Genomic DNA, 14,135 nt, shown 5'->3' on the forward strand with positions numbered 1-14,135 from the left:
TGTTTCTCTTCATTGTCTTCACCTATAGAAGAGAAAACAGCTAAACAATCTTTAGTCTAGTCATAAAAAACAGGAGGTGTTCCTGCCTTGAGAGCAACCACCAGTGTAGAATATTATAGAAAAACCCTTCAAACCTTTAAACAATTTCATAAAATCCTAACACTTTTCTCCAGTATGTTGTTGCACTATTTTCCAAGAGGATAACTGGCGCCTGACGTAATGTCACTTACAAGCCTGCAATTTCACAAAGTAATTTACATCGTATGCTATTTGAAATGTAGGAATCAAGATAACTAAATGAATCAATGAATGAACACATAGGCTTCACCTACAACCAGCTTAAAACAAAACCTACCAGGGAATGATGTTAATGAATGCAAATGATGAAAAGTGAAAAAATTATTAAAAAAACGTGCGTAAAATGGAAAGGAAGTGGTACTCTTGTAAGTCTGTAGACTCCTATCGTGAATGGAAAGATATTCTAATAGTATATAAAAAAGCCATTCACAAAGCCAGAACAGCTTATTATTCAACGTTGATAGAGGATAACAGAAGTAACCCACGTTTTCTGTTCAGCACTGTAGCCAGGCTGACAAAGTTTCACAACTCTGTTGAGCCGTGCTTTCCTGCAGCTCTCAGTAGTGAAGACTTTATGAGCTTCTTTAACAGTAAAATCACGAAAATTAGAGAAGAAATCAACCAGCGACTTCCCTAGGCTCTGACTTGACTCTAGACTGTTTTGATCCTATAGACCTCCCTGAGCTGACCTCACTCGTCAATAGAGCTAAGTCAACCACATGTATGTTAGACCCCATCCCGACTCAACTATTCAAAAATGTTTTTTCTCTTATTGGTGCGACAATACTGGACCAGATCAACCTATCCCTAAGCTTAGGATATGTACCACAGGTTTTCAAAGTGGCAGTAATTAAACCTTTACTTAAAAAACCTTCTCTTGACCCAGACATCTTAATTATAGACCAATTTCCAACCTTCCTTTTGTATCTAAAATTCTGGAAAAGGCAGTTTCAAGCCAGTTATGTGAATATTTGTATAGAAATGATCTGTTTGAAGTCTTTTAGTCATGGTTCAGAATGCATCATAGCACAGAGACAGCACTGGTTCGAGTAACGAATGACCTTCTTATGGCCTCAGATAAGGGATTAGTGTCAATTCTGGTTTTACTGGACCTCAGTGCTGCTTTTAACACTATAGATCATGGCATTTTACTGCACTGGTTAGAGCATGTTGTTGGGATTAAAGGGACAGCTCTACCTTGGTTTAAATCATATCTATCTGACAGGTTCCAGTTTGTTCATGTACATGAGGTTTCTTCAGAACAGTCAAGGGTCTTTTATGGTGTTCCGCAGGGTTCAGTGCTAGGGCCAATCTTGTTCAGGTTATACATGCAGCCATTGGGAAGTATAATCCAGAATGACGGCATACACTTTCATTGTTATGCTGATGATACGCAGCTCTATTTGTCTATGAAGCCGGATGAAACAGAACCTTTAGTTAAACTTCAGACATGTCTTAGTGACATCAAGGACTGGAGGTCTGGAAATTTCTTGCTTCTAAATTCAGATAAAACAGAGGTTATCATTCTTGGTCCAGAACATTTTAGGAAGGGATTAGATGGTGTTGCGATGGCTTCCAGTGCAACTGTGAGAAACCTTGGTGTTGTTTTCTATCAGGATTTGTCGTATAAACCATATGTTAATCAGGTTTGTAAAATAGCATTTTTCCATCTCCGTAATATTGCAAAGATTAAGAAAATCCTCTCGCAGAGTGATGCAGAGTGATGAAACTAGTTCATGCGTTTGTATCTTCTAGACTAGATTACTGTAATGTGTTATTAGCAGGATGTCCAAGTAATTTGCTGAATAGGCTCCAGCTGATCCAAAATGCAGCAGCGCGAGTGCTGACAGGAATCAGCAGGAGAGACCACGTCTCTCCAGTGTTAGCGTTGCTCCATTGGGTACCTGTAAAATTCAGGATCCAATTTAAAATTTTATTACTTGCGTATAAAGCCCAAAACGGCTTAGCTCCGCATTATTTGCATGACCTGATAGTGCCTTATGTTCTTGGCAGAGCCCTGCGGCCCCACATCCCCCCGCATCCCCGGTCTTCCCGTTGCTGCTTCAACCTCCCCCACCCCCTCTGGTCATCCCACTGCTGCTTTTCTCCCACTAGTTTATGTAATAATTGCTCGGGGGTCATGTTCTGGGTCTCTGGAAAGCGTCTAGAGACAACATCTGTTGTATTAGACGCTATACAAATAAAATTGAATTGAATTGAAAACTAAGACGCTATATTAGCAGTTTTAAACTTTCCTGCACACGTAATTTTCAATAAGTTTCAACCAGTGAGACTTCATCTGTAAAGCACTTTCCATACGATTGAATCTGGCACAGAATACTCAGAATTACAATTTTTTTTTTTGGTTTTTAAAGTACTCAGTGTAGAGAACATGTAGGACAGGTTTACGATAACATATAGGAATGTTTTTGTAAAACATGACTTTCAGAGCCGATAGATTACTCTGCTGTTCAGGCAACATCACTGTCACAGTGTTGGGTTTTATTTGTACTGTGTTTTATTTGGAGGACTGTATCCTTGTGTTTAGTTCTGTTTTGCCATCCCTGAGTTTCAGTCTGCCCTGAGTGTTTGCACCTGTGTCTCATCACCTCTGTGTGTGTACATAGTGCCATGTCCTTTGTTTCCTCCCTGATGCTCTACACTGTTTTGTTTCTCCTGATGTACGCCGGTCTGTTTCTTTGGGTTCTTCGTGTTTAACTTTTGTGTCTGGGTTTCGGGGTTGTTTGTTTTTGGTTGACCTGTGTTCTGATTTTGTTCTTTTTTGGTTATACTTTTGGAATCCCTGCCTTGTAGTGCTTTTATTTTAAATAAATTACTTCCTAAATTACCTCCTACATTTGGGTCCTGCTACAATCTCTGACTCGTGACAATAACAAGCTATCTTCTAATGTCATGTGTGAATCTGACAGGATTAATTCATGTTACTCTTCTTCTGTTACACATTTTATCAATATTTATGCAGTAGGCTATGAACATGAGAGGACCAAAGAGGACTTGGCAACTATGGAGCTAGAACAGTCTCATAATTCACAAATGCACAGGACAAGTTTTACAAATGCACAGAACGATTTGCAAATACACACACCGTTTCACACGTGCACAGGACAAGTTTTACAAATGCACAGACCGATTTGCAAATACACACACAGTTTCACACGTGCACAGAACAATTCACACGTGCACAGGACAAGATTCACAAATGTATTTTTGATGCACACACAAATATAACCTGATTTACAAATGTTTTTTTGTCTGTGAGCTGCGCTGGATTTGTGTGTGAGTTTTGAGACTCCCCTGACGTGACTAGATCCACAAATGGGTTTTTTTTAACACGGAAGGATCTGCAACCAATCAGATGTCTTCCTTTGTTCCAGCCAATCATGAGAGCGCACCCCACGTGGGGGACGATTCACTCTAAACCAATCAGATTAAAGGGGCGGATACACCTGCTGTTTGAACTGCGTTAGCGCTGTTCACATAGAAAAGTGATTAATATTTGGAGTTGGTGCAGTAAAAGATAAATAAACATCAACAGGAGATAAAAGATAAATAAACAGGATGGAGAGGAGATCACTGTTCTGGTTTTCTTGTGATCCCGGTAAAGAAAACAGCGCGATCTGAGATGGTTTGTCGGGCTGTTCAACCAGAGCCGTCAGGAGAGCTCTTAGTCCTGCCAATGCAGCAACTGATGATGAAAAACAGCGGAGATATTTATGTATTTGAACTACAGGTGTCTTTCGGAGAACGAGCCTGTTGACGGGGTGAATATTGCTGCAGTCGTGTTCTGGCTCTGTCCACTAGCGGCGCTGGTCCCGGTCAGACACCAGCTGACCAGTGACCAGACACGGAGGTCAGAAACAAGCAGCTGTTATCCTCACATTTATGATGTGAAATTGTCACCACACAGAGACAAACATGTGTCAAAACAGCGGCGGCAGATCAACACATTCCCGGTGCAGAGTCATGCATGGGAAGATGCAGCCGTGATGATGCTGGTCGGGGTTTAGTCCACCGATCATCAAACATCTGAGCTGGATACAGAGGTTCTTCGGTTATCAGTCGACTGATACCGACTTTACTCCAGATATTTCAGTAAATTAATCTCCTGACATGCGCTGCTGCTCCACCTGGCGCTGCAGCTCGTCCCCGTCAGGCAGCGCAGCCTCTGCTGCGGTCTGTCTGGTTCTGAGCTCAATCAGCGGGACAGTAATACTTCGTGAAACCAAACAGAGCAAATATATAAAAATCTCCGCTGTTTGTCATCATCAGTTGCTGCATCGGCAGGACTAAGACCTCTCCTGTCTCCCGACGGCTCTGGTTGAACAGCCCCACAAACCATCTCCAATCGCGCTGTTTTATTTACCGGGATCACAAGAAAAGCAGCAGTGATCTCCTCTCCATCCTGTTTATTTATATTTTATCTCCTGTAACTGTTTTTTATCTTTACTCCACTAACTTGAAATATTAATCACTTTTCTCAGTGAACAGCGCTAACGCAGTTCAAACAGCAGGTGTATCCGCCCCTTTAAAGAGGGGCGGGGCGCTGCTCATGTAGCGACCAGCAGGAGGGTGAATGTGAGCGTGCTGTCGTCGTGAGTTTTTCAAGTCTTTTTCGTCTGTATTGTTCGTGTAAATACCCCGATCTTGTGGCGTGATGCTGTGTCACTAAGTTGGCCGTCTGCATCGGACCACTGACTGAGAGTGAGAGCTGGAAATGGAGCTGTTTCTGGCATTTGTTTGGTGGACCACAGTTGCCATCTCACTGGGTTTCAATGACTTCTGTCAAAATCTACACCCGCACCCTCCCACCAGACTAAAATACACTAAGGACTTGCTGCTCCAATACAACTCCCCCGTTTCTCTACCAGACTCTCTAGTCCAACATCTGGAGAGTAATTCAATTTACAGACACAATGGAAACTATAAGCAAACTAATACACGGAAGCGGGGCAAGAGGGGCGGACTCCGCATACGGCTGCGGCGACAGAAACTGAGCCGCCTCCCGCTCCCAACCATGATCCTGGGCAATGTGCAATCCCTCCGTAACAAAACGGATGAGCTTCAGGCCAACGTGTCACATCTCCACCAGTACAGGAACGCTTGTGTGTTGGCGCTGACTGAAACCTGGCTGTCAAACAACGTCCCTGACTCGGACCTACACATTGACGGCTTCGGGATTCCCTTACGCACGGACAGAGACAGTGACGTCACGGGGAAGTCCCATGGAGGCGGAGTCTGTCTCTATGTCAACCGGAGATGGTGCAACAATATAACCATCAGAGAAAGAACTTGCACCCCCGACATTGAACTGCTTTCTGTGTCACTACGTCCATTTTACCTCCCCAGAGAATTTCCCCAAATTTTTATTAGTGTGGTCTACATACACCCCAAAGCTAACACCAAAAATGCAGCACATGTGATCAGACAATCCACGGAGAGAATGCAGTCTCTGTGCCCAGATGCTCCTGTTTTTATTCTTGGGGATTTTAATCAGTGTAAATTGAGATCTACCCTGACCCATTTTTATCAGTATGTCACCTGTCCTACTCGTTTTAATAAGACACTTGATCTCTGCTACGGGTCAATCAAAGACGCTTTTAGATCATCCACCCTGCCCCCCCTTGGATCCGCAGACCACAACATCATACTGCTGGAGCCTGTCTACAAGACAGTGTTGAAAAGGGAGGCTGCCAAATTTAAAACTGTGAAAGTGTGGTCCCCAGATGCTATCCAGTGTTTGCAGGGGTGCCTGGACTGTACTGACTGGTCTGTGTTTACTGAGCAGGATGGACCCCAGTGCTCTTCAAGTAGTATGGGCATACACAAATTAACCTCTACTGTATGTGATTATATAACTTTCTGTGAAGAGACCTGCATCCCGACGAGGCAGGCTAAAATCTATCCAAACAATAAGCCTTGGATAAATAAGTCCTTAAAGGAAATAATAAGGAGAAAACATGATCTGTTTAAAAAGGGAAATGCTGAGGAGAACAGGGAAGCAAAAAGGCTAGTTAGAGCAGAAATTAAAAAAGCTAAACTCAACTACAAAGACAAAATTGAACAGAGATTCAACAGTAAGGATTTAAAAAGTGTCTGGAATGGCATGTCAACCATGACAGGCACTAAAAAGTTGAAGAACAGTATGGTCAAAGTGGAGGGTTTTAACTCAGACAAGGAGTTAGCTGATAATTTTAATCATTTTTATCTTAGGTTTGACATGGATGTCTCTGGAGGAAGTGTTGATCAGGCAAGGTCTGGAACCCCCCCACCCGCCCCTACTTCCATATTGCCTGTTTTTAATCTTGATTTCACTGTTGAAGATGTTAGGATGTTATTTAGAAAAACCAAAATTAACAAAAGCCCAGGCCCTGATAATATCTCAGGTCACCTCCTTCGACACTGTTCAGATCAGTTGTCTTTTATCTTTCATCACATATTCAAGTGCTCCTTAGAGCAGCAGACTGTCCCTGAACTGTGGAAAAGGTCGATAGTCGTACCTGTGGCCAAAATTAAATCCCCAAAATCCGTCAACGACTACAGACCCATAGCCTTAACTTCTTTGGTTATGAAAGTCTTTGAAAAAATAATCAAAAAAGAGCTGGTAGAGGCTGTGGAGGACTTCCTAGACCCCCTACAATTCGCCTATAGGAGGAAAAAAGGGGTGGATGATGCAGTTCTTACCCTTTTAAATTTTGTTTTTAAACACCTTGAAGGCCCCGCCACCCATGCGCATCTATTGTTCTTAGACTTCACTTCTGCTTTTAACACAATCCAGCCCCACATTTTAGCCTCCAAATTGTTATCAAATTTTAATCTGTGCCCCAGTATTGTTGGCTGGATTTTAGATTTTTTAACAAACAGACAACAGTGTGTCAGAGTGAATGGTGCTCTGTCCGACGTCCTCCTCTCCTCCACTGGTTCTCCACAAGGCTGTGTCCTCTCACCTATTTTATACATCCTGTACACCAATGACTGCAGAAGCTCCCACCTGAACAGACATGTCCTTAAATTTGCTGATGACACAGTCATAGTGAGTCTGCTGCAGGGGGAGGGCACAGTTCCTGGACCAGTGGTGGACGATTTTATCCATTGGTGTGATGATTCCTTTTTAAATTTAAATGTGACAAAGACCAAGGACATGTGCATTGATTTTAGGAGGAACCCAAACCCTCAACCTTTAATTGTAATTAAGGGGGAGAGTGTGGAGCGAGTCAAAACTTTTAAGTACTTGGGTGTGGTCATCGACAACAAATTGTCTTTTAATGAGAACACAGATGCTGTGTACAAGAAATCACAACAGCGCTTGCACTTTCTCCGGATGCTTAACCGGTTCGGAGTGTGCAATAAACTCATGACTATATTCTACCACTCTGTGATTGAGTCTGTCCTGACATTTGCCATTATCTCCTGGTTTGGAAGCCTCTCACTAGGAGATAAAAAGAGGCTGGAACACATAGTCAAAGTTGCCAGCAAAATCATTGGTGTTGCCCTCCCTGATTTGCCTACTGTCTTTGGCAGGAGGGTAACATCCAAGGCTCAGGACATCCTACAGTGTCCTGACCATCCTCTCCATGCCCAGTTTGAACTTTTACCCTCTGGCAGGAGATTCAGATTGCCCAGGACCAAATCAAACAGACTTAAAAATTCTTTTATAACTCACGCCATCACCCAACTTAATTTACAACTCAAAAAATGAACAGCTGTTCCACTCCCCACTCTCCACACTACATCCTCAGTCCCCCCCCAGGGTATTTGTGTGTACTTTGTGTGCTGTGTCCTAGCTGTGTTTTTGTGCTCTGTGTTTTTGTGCCTTTTATGTTTTATGTTTCTTGGTTTTATTCCCCCCCTGTGAAGCAAATTTCCCCATCCGCGGGATAATAAAAAATGAAATTGAATTGAATTGAATTTAATCTGATTGGTTGCAGATCCTTCCGTGTTAAAAAAAAACCATTTGTGGATCTAGTCACGTCAGGGGAGTCTCAAAACTCACACACAAATCCAGTGCAGCTCACAGACAAAAAAACATTTGTAAATCAGGTTATATTTGTGTGTGCATCAAAAATACATTTGTGAATCTTGTCCTGTGCACGTGTGAATTGTTCTGTGCACGTGTGAAACTGTGTGTGTATTTGCAAATCGGTCTGTGCATTTGTAAAACTTGTCCTGTGCACGTGTGAAACGGTGTGTGTATTTGCAAATCGGTCTGTGCATTTGTAAAACTTGTCCTGTGCACGTGTGAAACGGTGTGTGTATTTGCAAATCGGTCCGTGCATTTGTAAAACTTGTCCTGTGCATTTGTGAATTATGAGACTGTTCTAGCTCCATAGGCAACAGGGCCAGATTTAATATAGGATTTTGCAGGCTTGTAACTATCTGGAATAAATGTTGACTACATTGTACAAATGACTTGTTCGGACTTAGAAGTGCCTGCTCACATATTTCAACCCTATATTTATTTTAGCTGTTTAAAAAAAAGGCTCTTGTGTCTCGCACAGGGGGTGGCCCGCCATCCCCAGAATCCAGCAGAAGAGCTTGCCCTCGACATAAATAAAAGGAGGCCTGTTTTTAGAAAAGATCAAGGGGGGACAGCCACTGACTGTGTCCCACCCATAGAAACTTCCCCCTTCATACATGGTACATCATTCCACTACTGAATATGCAACATAATCACACATTTTTCTTTTTAAAGGTTTTTTGTGGCTCTAGTGGCCCTTTATTCAAGTTGCAGACAGGAAGGGGGTAGAGAGAGAGAATGGGGACGACATGCACTAAAGGTGCGCAGGCCGGAATTCTAACCTGCGACCGCTGCAGGAGGACTGTAGCCTCAGTATATGAGCCGCTTGCTTAACCCACTGCACCACCGAGCGGCCCGTAATCACACATTTCTGTGGTATGATATGGACTGACTGAACGTTGTCTTGCGGTGTCTGGAAATGCATTATCTCTTGTGGAGGTCCCAGAGGCTAACATTAATCCAGTGAGTATTATTCAAAGGCATATACTGTAGATTATTGGCACCAGTCCATTTTAGGTTAATGGTGGAATGACTGAAATACATTTAATTAAGAAAGAGTTCTGTGTGGCAGGGTGAAGGACCTTCTGTTGCTGAAGATGAGGAAGAGGTATCATATCACCTTTGGGGAATTAATTCAATTTAAGCCATAAAGGTAAAAAATAACTGATGTGATGCTCATAGAAAATATCATTTATAACAGGAACCAGACTGTGTATTGCCTGAGAGCCAATCTGGGAACATAGTATTACCTCAGCATTTACTCATTTGACAGATGCTTTTATCCATTATCAATTTTTATTTCAGCAACAACAGTCATGCAACAATAATGTAATAGGGTAATGGCAGACATCAGCGATTGAAACATTGGCCTTCAGCATCAGTGGGACAAATACCTAGGGGAAGCAGCAGGACTTAATAGTGGAATAAAGAGGACATTGCACCATGCACAATTCATGCTCTAATTTATTTGTTTTACAGGATTCACAAACTGTCAGAGCCCTCTACAGCACCCACTTGAAAAAAACAATTGAATTGACAGACATACAGGTCACACATCATAAAAGAAAGCTGCAGGAATTGGACCTAGATATGGAAATAAAAAGAGAAATGCTGAAGACGCTGGACCTGGAAATCCGAAAACTACAAAATGTAAGTCATGTTTCAATTCACACTGTGAGCATGACTGTTGGCTCCTGCACAATTTAATAATCATGCTGTTCCCTCTCCTAGCTCTCAGCAGAAAAGTGATCTAATTTCATTAAAGGAAATAAATAACATTGTGGCATCTGTTCCTCTGTTGAATACACCAAAATGCATATCAAACACCATATCAACAGAAATAGTTAACAGCATACTGCTCTCTGGCAAGTGTCCCATTGACATGATAAAGAAATATTGCTAGATTATCCCAGTCCATCTCCAAGGCCACTTTAGGAGCCCTTCCTGAGACAGGCAATGTTGTGAAGGACAGTGTCCTGTCACAGGCCATATCCAGGTGGTGAAGCCACTGAAAGCAGGACTTAAGGAGCCCAAATGCCATTTCTATGCAAGCCCTTGTTCTTGCAAGGCCAAGATTATATGAGTACTGTGCTGCCGTCTGGGGGTTTGCAAATGGAGTAAGTAAAAATGTCTGACAGGCATAACCCTTGTCTCCCAGAAGCACACCAGAGAGTTCACCTGAGAACACAAAGTGTAACGGTTACATTTCCATAGAGTAAAACATTTGACAATGTCAAGATGGTCATACATTTTGTTCTAATAAATTGTGTGACTTACCTTGTGATAGTCGCTGGTTAATTGTAGAGGCGAAAGATCCGGGAGTCATGGACCGAGCGAGGCCATTTTGCCTCAATGTTGTTGAAGATGCAGTCAGTGTCACAGATCCTCTGAAGCAATGTGATTTGTTGTAGTAATTTTAATGAACATAATGCATGTAGTTGACAGTAGGCCTAACCATAACTCACTCTAACCTGAGCATTGATGCAATGAAAGGATTTCCTGTTAACAAAATCACCTTCATGAGCACTAGTGCACCAACAACATTAGGGAATCCTGTATGAGCAAAAAAAAGATAGTTCACCCCATTTTATAGCTTCTTTTTTGTTGTATAGGCTAATGCATGTTACCTGCGATGTTTCTTTCCTTGATGTAGTGGATTCTTCTGTGGGCGGGGAAAGTTATGAATATGTGCATATATTCTTTAAATGCACTCTTCTGATGGTGTGGCAAATAGTGGCTTTGCTTACATTTTCGGCATCCCCGACTGCATAGGAACATAGCACCCAACACAGATCATCTGTGTAAAGGTGAGGGCGTGGCTCCTCTCTACACAGATCATCTAAAGCTGGGGTAAACGGACATTTCTGAAACCAGGTTCCAGAGTGGAAAGATTTGATGACGCCATTTACTGTACGTGGCTCCATTATTACTTTATCTCCGCAGCCTTTCTGAAGCGCTTGGGTCATACACGTCACTCGTACTTCTCTGTTTACAGATTTCTGTGCAAGTACTGAGACATCTACTGACACATCTCTGTCTTTACAAAGAACGTTTTAGAAATTATAACCATTTCGTTTTCATGTGGATATAGCATAGAGAATATATGGACACCCTTTCGTCAAATTGTTTGACAGGTGACCTTTGACCTTAGGGAAGGGAGAGGGCAGGGGATCATTGGAATTTCCCGTCAGCGTATTTCAATACCCTATAGGGCCTTTAAAGTTCTATTTTTAGCAACAACATGATGGGCGATTGTTTGATAAGAATGTGTGGTTTCATGGTAGGCCTATGGTTTTATGCGGGAATAATGGTTCATGACAGGTGCGGGGGCGTGGCTGATGAGAAAAGAGTAGAAAAGAGGGGAAATTCTCCAACAATTTCATTTGCATTTTCTGAAATGTATTCTCTGGTTTGCATTTTTTCGGAAATATATTCTTTAATTTGTTACATTTTTCTGAAATGTATTCCTTAGTTCGTTGCAATTTCTGAAATGTATTTGTGGGAGACTAGCTTGTTCCTGCCTGCTTTTGGACCTTGTAACAGTTAGCAAACTTTCACTGGTGCAGCTGGCCCTAGCCTCACGAGATTGTTTAGCTATCAGATCAGCAAGAATAGGGATATCAGAGCCTAACACGACCTGATAGGGTAGATGTTCAAATACTCCAACTGAAAGAGGATAGAGTTGACCTTCGACTTGGATAGATACCTCAGCTATGGGGTATCCCACCACTGCCACCAAATGTGGGGAAGCGTCACCTGAGTAGATGGATGGAAGGAGGCAGACTCAGAAGCCACTCTAAAATGTTCAAAAGAGCGATTTATTTTTAAATTTTTTTTAAATGCCACCATGTCGTAGACGTTGCAAAAAATATGTGCAAAACAAGATAGAAACAAAAAAAGAAAAAAACAAATAAAGACTTAACTTAAGTAGGCCCTTCCCTCAGGCTGTTCCACTCCAAAGGTGACTCCACTCACTGGAAATCAACATCACTAATGATGTCACCAGGGTATAAATACAGGAAATGTTTGCACTTCTCCCTCCTTTTGAGACTGGAACCTGGTGGGTATGGTAAGTAACATAATCAACTAATGATGAATGACAAAACCGAACAAATAAACCACTTTAAACTTAAAGGAGCTTGAGGCTCCTTTTAAGAAATGAGACTCTCTAGCGCCACCCTTCACCACGACGGCCGTTAGGGATACTGCAGCCAACAGTGAAGCCGGCACGGGAGAACGGGGAGAACGTGCATGCAGCGTCATGTGACGTCACATCCGCAGCCCAGCGCGGGAAATTCGGGACCGAATTGCAGCACATTTTGCAGCACACAGCCTGTTCAAGGCAAAGGAGAGATACACTAGAGGGCTCATTCTTTTGGGTTTGGAACGCTTCATCTGACATTATTACTAGAAAACTTAAAATGTATACGGATTTTTTTCATAAATCTTGCCACAATCCGGCCTCAAGCTCCTTTAACAATACATGTCTGTATTATTTTAAGTGAAATAATTGTGAACACAAACAAACCTGGGGTACTACTGTATATGCCTGCATGGTATGAAAGAATGATAAACCTATGACCAAAACAAACAAGCACAGTTGAATTTGGATGGACTAAGACAGTACAGTACACTGAAATGGGGACAAATGGTGTGCTCTCACCCACTTTGTCACAGTATTCTTTAGTTTGTTGCATTTTTCTGAAATGTCTTCGTTAGTTTGTTGCATTTTTTTTATAAGGATAATGATAAGATACTTTATTAATCCTTTGCAGGAAATTAAGGTGTTACAGCAGCAGCAGCATCAGTGCGTTTTCCATACATGCATTCAACACCAAGATAAAAACAGATCCAATAAAAAACAGATCACTCAAAATTAAAATGCTGGTGTGCTAAAGTGCTGAGTAATAATGCTAAGTAATAAAGTGCTGGAGTATTGCACATTATAGAACTTGATGGCAGCTGGAAGGAACGACTTTCTGTGGCGTTGGGTTTTTCATCGTGGTGAGATCTGAAGCTGCTCTGCCGAAACACCTCCAGGGCATGAAGTGGGTGAGTGTCATTGTTCATGATATTGTTCATTTTCCTGAGCATCCTCACTTCAGCCACCTGCTCAACAAAGTCCTGAGGTCTGCCCGTGGTGGTGCTCGCTTTCTTAATCAGTTTATTGATTTGTTGAATTCACCTGCGCAACCTTCCAGGTGGACTGTGATTTATAAAGAGAACATTGCTTGCAGATGTGGGTGCACACGGTTTTATAAATCAGGATTTTTTTGTGCGCACGCCATTTTTAGCTTTTGAGCGCACGTACACTTTTAGTATGAATCCTACGCACTTTTTTATGAATGAGGCCCCAGATCATCAATCATGCTGTCTAAACAAATATGTATGTTAGTAACCATTTCACTGGAGTGTATCTTAAGAGTGATAGTCATTTGTTCATTCTTTTATGTTCCCATAACAAACTGTCAGAGGAAAGTTAACAGTGGAGATTATAAAGACAGATGTGGTTGCTCAGTCTGCATGAGCAGATTATCCTGCCATGTATGGCTGTGTTTGTGATTGAACTTCATTAAAAATAAATGAGAAAACAAATAATTGGGGGGCTGCGGGGGCAGCAGCCAGAGCAGAGGGACTCTTCCCAGGAACCTCACCCTGCTGTTTCAGAGAAAATACATATGCATTCCCAAGTCACACAAGATGTGACATTTCCACTGTGTCCCAGGTCTGGTCTGGGGACACACCACACAGCCAGCAGATGTTCAACAGGGAGAACTAAGTCTAAAGAACTTTAAAATGTTACAAGGTGTCCTGTGAATGCATAGAAATTGCCCTAATCCTCTTTATATTGATCAGTGAGCAACACTTTTGAGAGCCTACAGCTTTTGAGTTCATTCTCACGCGGCTTCGAGGCGCGGGGGGATTGTGGGGGCGGTTCACTTGTAGAACGTGCAGCTCTTCCCGTCGGTCGCCGAGGCACGGGGGTCACGGATCCAGGAAATGAAGCTCATGGCTGAGGCGG

The sequence above is a fragment of the Cololabis saira genome, chromosome 16, assembly GCF_033807715.1.
Source record: "Cololabis saira isolate AMF1-May2022 chromosome 16, fColSai1.1, whole genome shotgun sequence".
Classification (NCBI taxonomy): Eukaryota; Metazoa; Chordata; class Actinopteri; order Beloniformes; family Belonidae; genus Cololabis; species Cololabis saira.